This window comes from Hevea brasiliensis, chromosome 8 (assembly GCF_030052815.1).
Source record: "Hevea brasiliensis isolate MT/VB/25A 57/8 chromosome 8, ASM3005281v1, whole genome shotgun sequence".
Taxonomy (NCBI): domain Eukaryota; kingdom Viridiplantae; phylum Streptophyta; class Magnoliopsida; order Malpighiales; family Euphorbiaceae; genus Hevea; species Hevea brasiliensis.
The window spans coordinates 5,603,373-5,610,542 of record NC_079500.1 but is presented as its reverse complement, the minus strand read 5'-3'; the positions used below and the strand labels follow the sequence as shown (position 1 = coordinate 5,610,542).

The following is a 7,170-nucleotide window of genomic DNA, read 5'->3' as shown; positions in this document are numbered from 1 at the left end:
ATGTTAGATTATGCTTTTCCTAGATGTGCAGATGTGAGAGATAACAGATCTATCATTGGAGCTAATCAATTTGAGTTAAAAACTGGTCTCATTCAAATGGTTCAGAATTCACAATTTGGAGGTAGTCCACTTGAAAATCCTCATTCTCATTTGAAGAAATTTTTGATGATATGTGGCACACAAAGGCAGCCTGGAGTTTCAGATGAAGTTATTCGGCTCACCTTATTTCCATTCTCTCTTCGGGATTCAACATTAGAGTGGTATGACTCACTTCCACAAGCTACTATAGCTACTTGGGAGCAGCTATCTCAAGCTTTTCTATCTCAGTTTTTCCCACCTGGGAAGACCACTCATTTAAGGAATTTGATGGTAGCTTTTAAGCCAAGGGATGATGAAACTTCGTATGAATCTTGGATGAGATTTAAGGAGCTTGAAAGGCAATGTCCTCATCATGAAATACCAAAATGGATGATTGTTCAAAATTTCTACACCAGAGTTACTCCAGCCATAAGAAACACAATTGATTCACAAGCAGGAGGAGATTTCATGAGAATGACAAGTGAAGAATGCTATGATCTATTAGAGAAGATTGCTCATAATACCCATTTGTGGGGAAATCCTAGAGCACCTGAGCCAAAGAAGGCTGGGATTTATGAACTTGACTCAGTTAGCTACATGAATGCAAGATTTGATCAGTTGACTCAGCTTCTTAGTGATTTTTGCACAAAGGCAACAACCTCAACTCCTACAACTATGCAACAAGTTGCCTTAACAGATGGAACTCAAAGTTGTGGAGTTGATTACTCTTCTTATGGTGATGATTATTTGCAAGAACAAGCTGCTTATGCAGGAGGTTATCAACAAAAACCTATGGGAAATGCTTACTCTAATGTGAACAACTCAACATGGAGACCACAAGCAACTTTTACTCAACAAGGCCAAAGCTCAAATTATGCTCATAACCAGCAGTATATGCAGCAGAATAGGCCTCAATTTCAGCCTCAATTTCAGCCCCCAAGACAGCCACAACCTGGGTATCAAGCAAGAGCACAACAGTCCCTTCCACCTCATGAACCGAAGCCAACCTTGGAAAGCATGATGGAAAAAATTTTTGCTGAACAAAGCAAGATGAATAGCAAATTGGAGGAAGAAATGCAACACATGAGACAAACCATGGATCAATTACAAGTCCACAACCGCATGTTGGAGACTCAATTGGCGCAACAAGCAAGCTCATCGGGAAGCAAATCCTAGGGGAAACTACCTAGCCAACCACAAAATCCTCATGAACAATGTAAGGTTGTGACCTTGAGAAGTGGTAAGAAAGTTGGTCAAGAGAGTGAAAACAAGAGAGAAGAAAAAGAGAGCACAAAAGAAGAAAATTCAATTGAGAGCAAGAAAAATGAAAAAGAAGAAGAAAGCAAAAGTGAGCAAGATGAGGGAGAGAAACCATACATCCCACCTGAACCTTACAAGCCCACCCTTCCCTACCCTCAAAGATTCATTAAGCATAAGCTAGACAAACAATTTGGCAAGTTCCTTGAAGTGCTAAAGAAGTTGTATATCAATGTGCCATTCACTGAGGCACTATCCCAAATGCCAAGTTATGCCAAGTTTTTGAAGGAGATTCTTTCCAATAAGAGAAGGCTAAAAGATTATGATACCATCAACTTGGGAGAGAAATGCAGTGCTATAATTCAAAAGAAGTTACCTCCCAAACTCAAAGATCCGGGTGTGTTTTCCATTCCTTGTCATATTGGTGATAATTGTGTGGCAAATGCCTTATGTGACCTTGGAGCTAGTGTCAGCCTAATGCCACTTTCAATAAATGAGAAGTTGAATATGGGAGAGTTGAAGCCCACAAACATGTATCTTTCATTGGCTGGCCGTTCAATTAAATATCCAGAAGGCATTCTAGAAAATGTGCCTATCAAGGTTGGGAAATTCTACATTCCGGTGGATTTTGTCATTTTAGATATGGAAGAAGACACAAAAGTTCCTATCTTATTGGGAAGACCCTTTTTGGCAACAGCTGGTGCATTAATTGATGTAAAGGGTGAGCAATTGACACTTATAGTGGGAGATGATCAAATGATATTCAACATCAATCCAGCCATGAAAAGGAAACATGAAGAAGTTGAGTCTTGTTTGCGGGTAGACATTATTGATGAGATTGTTCAAGAGCATTTCAGAAAAAGCTATCCACAAGACCCACTTGAAAATTGCTTAGTCCATGGTGGGAGCATTGATGATGACAATCACAATATAACTGCTTTTGCACAACACTTGGAGAGCTCTCCACCACATCCTGAAGCCACAAATTTTCAACTTGAAGGAGTGCAAAATTTGGAGATCAAACCACCATCATTAAAGGTAGAGGATGCCCCAAAGGTAGATCTTAAACCTCTTCCTTCCAACCTCAGGTATGCTTTTCTTGGACCCAATGAAACATATCCTGTTATAATTAATGCATCTTTGACTGATATTGAGAATGAAAAATTGTTGAGAGTTTTGAGAGAATATAGAAGAGTTTTGGGTTATGCAATTGATGATATAAAGGGAATTAGTCCAATAGTCTGTATGCATAGGATTTTCCTAAAGCCAAATAGTAAACCTTCCATTGAACACCAAAGAAGATTAAATCCTACAATGAAGGATGTTGTGAAAAAGGAAATCCTAAAATTACTAGCTGCTGGAATTATTTATCCTATTTCTGACAGTGAGTGGGTTAGTCCTGTGCATGTTGTACCAAAAAAGGGTGGGGTGACAGTTGTTAAAAATGAGAATAATGAATTGATACCCACTAGAACCGTTACAGGTTGGAGAATGTGCATAGACTATAGGAAGTTGAACAATGCCACAAGAAAAGACCATTTTCCCCTTCCTTTTATGGATCAAATGTTAGAGAGATTAGCCAAGCATTCTTTCTTTTGTTACTTAGATGGATATTCTGGTTTCTTTCAAATTCCAATCCATCCTGATGACCAAGAAAAAACTACTTTTACCTGTCCCTATGGCACTTTTGCATATCGAAGGATGCCATTCGGATTGTGTAATGCGCCTGGCACATTTCAAAGGTGCATGATGGCCATTTTTTCTGATTTTATTGAAGAAATTATGGAGGTCTTCATGGATGACTTTTCAGTTTATGGCACTAATTTTGATTCATGCTTGACTAATTTGTCTAAAATCTTGCAGAGGTGTGCTGATAATGATCTGGTGTTGAATTGGGAGAAATGCCACTTTATGGTCCAAGAAGGGATCGTTTTAGGGCATTTGATCTCAAACCGGGGAATAGAAGTAGATAGAGCCAAAATAGAAATTATTGAAAAAATGCCCCCTCCAACTACTGTCAAAGGAGTGCGAAGTTTTCTTGGACTTGCCGGGTTTTACCGGCGATTTATTCAGGATTTTTCCAAACTTGCTAAACCCTTAACAAATCTTTTGAATCATGATGTTAAATTTGATTTTAATCAAGATTGTATGGTTGCTTTTTGCAGGTTGAAAACGGCCTTAACAACAGCTCCTATCATGCAACCCCCGGATTGGACTTCGCCATTCGAAATCATGTGTGATGCAAGCGAGTTTGCTGTTGGAGCTGTCCTTGGCCAGCAAAAAGATAGAAAACCTTATGCCATTTACTATGCAAACCGAACCCTTGATGAAGCTCAAGTTAATTATGCCACAACTGAAAAGGAGTTCCTTGCAGTAGTATTTGCACTCAATAAGTTTCGTTCTTATTTGGTCAACTCAAAGGTAATAGTTTTCACTGACCATGCAGCAATAAGGTATTTAATGAGCAAGAAAGAAGCTAAATCTAGCTTCATTAGATGGATTTTGTTACTTCAAGAATTTGATTTGGAAATAAGAGATAAAAAAGGTGTTGAGAATGTGGTGGCTGATCACCTTTCTAGGATAAAAATTGAAAATAAAGATGATGAAATTGTGCCAATTGATGAGTTTTTTATGAATGAGCAGTTGTATGTGTTGAAATCTTCACTTCCATAGTTTGCTGATATTGTGAATTTCTTGTCTTGTGGTGTCTTGCCACCTGATTTGTCTTGGTAGCAAAAGAAAAGATTCTTGCATGATGTTAAATTTTATTCTTGGGAAGAACCTCTTTTGTTTAGGAGATGTAATGATGGAATAATTAGGAGATGTATCCCAGAGAAAGAAATACATGATGTTATTTACCATTGTCATTCTTCTGAATATAGTGGTCATTTTAATGTCTCAAAAATATTGAAAAAGTCTTGACATCAGGTTTCTATTGGCCTAATATGTTTAAACATGTGAGAGATTTTGTAAGCAAGTGTGATAGGTGCCAAAGGGTAGGCAATATTTCTAAGAGAGATGAGATGCCCCAACAGTCCATATTAGAAGTTGAATTATTTGATGTGTAGGGAATTGATTTTATGGGGCCATTTCCATCTTCTTATGGGAATAAATATATCTTGGTAGGGGTGGGCTATGTATCTAAATGGGTAGAAGCTATTGCTACACCTACCAATGATGCAAAAGTTGTGGTAAAATTTCTGAAAAAATTTATTTTGACCAGATTTGGTGCCCCACGTGCCATAATCAGTGATGGTGGTAGCCATTTTTGCAACCACCAATTTGAAAAATTGATGAGAAAGTATGGGGTAAAGCATAGGATTGCCACACCATATCACCCTCAAACAAATGGCCAAGTAGAAATCACAAATAGAGAGCTTAAGCAAATCTTGGAGAAAACTGTCAACAAGTCCAGAAAAGATTGGTCCCTTAAATTAGATGACACTCTTTGGGCATATAGAACAGCATTTAAAACCCCTATAGGAACTACACCTTATAGGTTAGATTTTGGGAAATCATACCATTTGCCCGTAGAGTTAGAACATAAAGCTTATTGGGCCATTAGAGCAATCAATTTTGATTTACAAGCTGCTGGACACAAAAGACTTTTGCAACTTGATGAATTAGAAGAATTGAGACTTGATGCTTATGAAAATGCTAGGATCTATAAAGAAAGAACAAAAAAATGGCATGATAAGCATTTCAAGAAAAAGGACTTTAAAGAAGGAGATTTGGTTCTCTTATTAATTCAAGGTTAAAATTTTTTCTAGGAAAATTAAAATCAAGGTGGTCCGGTCCATTTAAAATTGTAAAAGTTTTCCCTCATGGTGCTGTGGAAATTTTTGGTGAAAAATCTGGTAATTTCAAGGTAAATGGGCAAAGGTTGAGGCACTATTCAGTTGGTGAGCCAATTGAGAAGATAGCAACTTGCTATCTCTCTCATTCTCCATAACATCTTGAGTGAGTATGGTCAAGCTAAAGACCTAAACTTAGCATTTTTGTGCATAACTCATAACTTTTCATTGATTCTTTATTTCTTTCATATATATATTTGTTTTAAGTTTTTCTATATTCCTTATTCAGAGTTTAACATTGTTCTAATTTCCTTGTGCAGATGGGATGCAATGCATTGCAAGCAAATGAGCATAAAAAAATTTTGTTTTAGTCTAGCATTAAATTTTTAGCTTTAAATTTTATTTCAAATTTGTTCACTTATAATTTTCATCTTTCTTTTGTTAAGTATTTGCTGGTGATTCTTGCTTGATTCATTGCCCTTTTTAATTTTAAGAGGAAGTTTTTCCAAATTTTGACATCTTGGTTTAAAAAGAAAATTATTTGAATGTGGAGGTGTGAATTGGTGCATTGAAAAATTATTTTTTTTATGAGTATTTGATGAACATAACAAGTTGAACAATTAGAATTCATGTTATGAAGGTTTAATCATTTGAAATCTAATTTGTTTTAATTTTTTTAGGTGCTATGAAATTTGGTCAAATTTGGGCAGCAGATTTCACAACCTGCGACATAACCGTTTTTGCTTGTGTTGTCGCTTGTGTTCGCTGGGCACATTTTGGGCAGATTATTTCACAACCTGCGACATAACCGGTTTTGCTTGTGTCGTTGCTTGTGTTCGCTGGGCACATTTTGGGCAGATTATTTCACAACCTGCGACATAACTGGTTTTGCTTGTGTCATCGCTTGTGTTCGCTGGGCACATTTTGGGCAGATTATTTCACAACTTCCGACACAACCCCTATCCTTATGTTCTAACTTGTGTCGCCTGTTTGTTTTGCAGGATAAGAACTCCCTTCACCAGAATGGGCCCACAGCAAACCCAAAGCCCATAACCCGTAAACCCAAAAGCCCACTAACCCATTTTGATATAAAAAAAAAAACTAACTAAAACCCAAACCCAAAGCCCATAACCCGTAAACCCATAACCCATAGCCCAAGCCTAAAACCCAAACCCAAAGCCCATAACCCGTAAACCCATAACCCATAACCCTCCTTTTTCCTCTCAGCATAGCCCCCGACACGACCCTCCCTTTCGCCGTAGCCCTCATCTTCACTGTCACCTCCACCACCCACCATTCCTCTTCTACTTCTTCCCATTCTTCCTCTTCTTCAATCCCTCCTCTCCATTTCGCCATGCCCGATTCCCCACTCTCCTTCGAAAACTCCCCTCCCCATTCCTCACAGCCGCCGCAGCCCCAAACCACTCCACCCATGATTGCCAACTCACCGGTAGCCCTTTCTGGTGACGCCCCCATCGCTACATACAAGAAGAAAAAGGCGAAGAGCATTAAGCCCCACAAAACAACAGGATGCGCCAAGAGGAAGAAACCCGAACATCCCCACCCAGTCCCGCCCCCAATTTTCTGCCGCACCTGATGTCCACCGTGGAATCCCAAAATCAGCAGTCAAACGCCCAGGGACATCTAAAGGTAACTTTGCAATTCCTTCATCTTTGCCTACTGCTAGACATTGGGTGTTGCCTACTTCCGAAATGAAAAGAAATAAGGCAAGAGTCGAAGCTCGAAAAATGGTTCAAACTCGGTATTTGGATGTGTTTACACTTAAATCTTTGAAAATATATGATGAAATGCAGACTCTGTTAGATGCTTTAGGTTGGGTGCGCTTTGCACATAAGCAGGAACTGGTTTACCCCATTCTTGTGCAGGAATTTATGGCCTCTCTGTCCACTAGTAAGCATAAAAATGACTTGGATAATGACTTGACAATCAATTTTAGATGCCTTGGTCAAGATAGGGTGCTGTCTATGGATGATTTTCACCACATATTCGGCTTTCCAACTGATGGTTTGCTCAAAATACC

The 7,170-nt window shown here is 38.5% G+C and overlaps 1 non-coding gene across 1 annotated transcript; it reads right to left on the bottom strand.

Annotated features, from left to right (window-relative positions):
• Positions 1–352: 352 nt before the first annotated feature.
• LOC131182631 (small nucleolar RNA R71) lies at positions 353–458 on the bottom strand. The gene has a single exon (XR_009150894.1). It is a non-coding gene; the product is annotated as a small nucleolar RNA R71 (small nucleolar RNA).
• Positions 459–7,170: the final 6,712 nt, after the last annotated feature.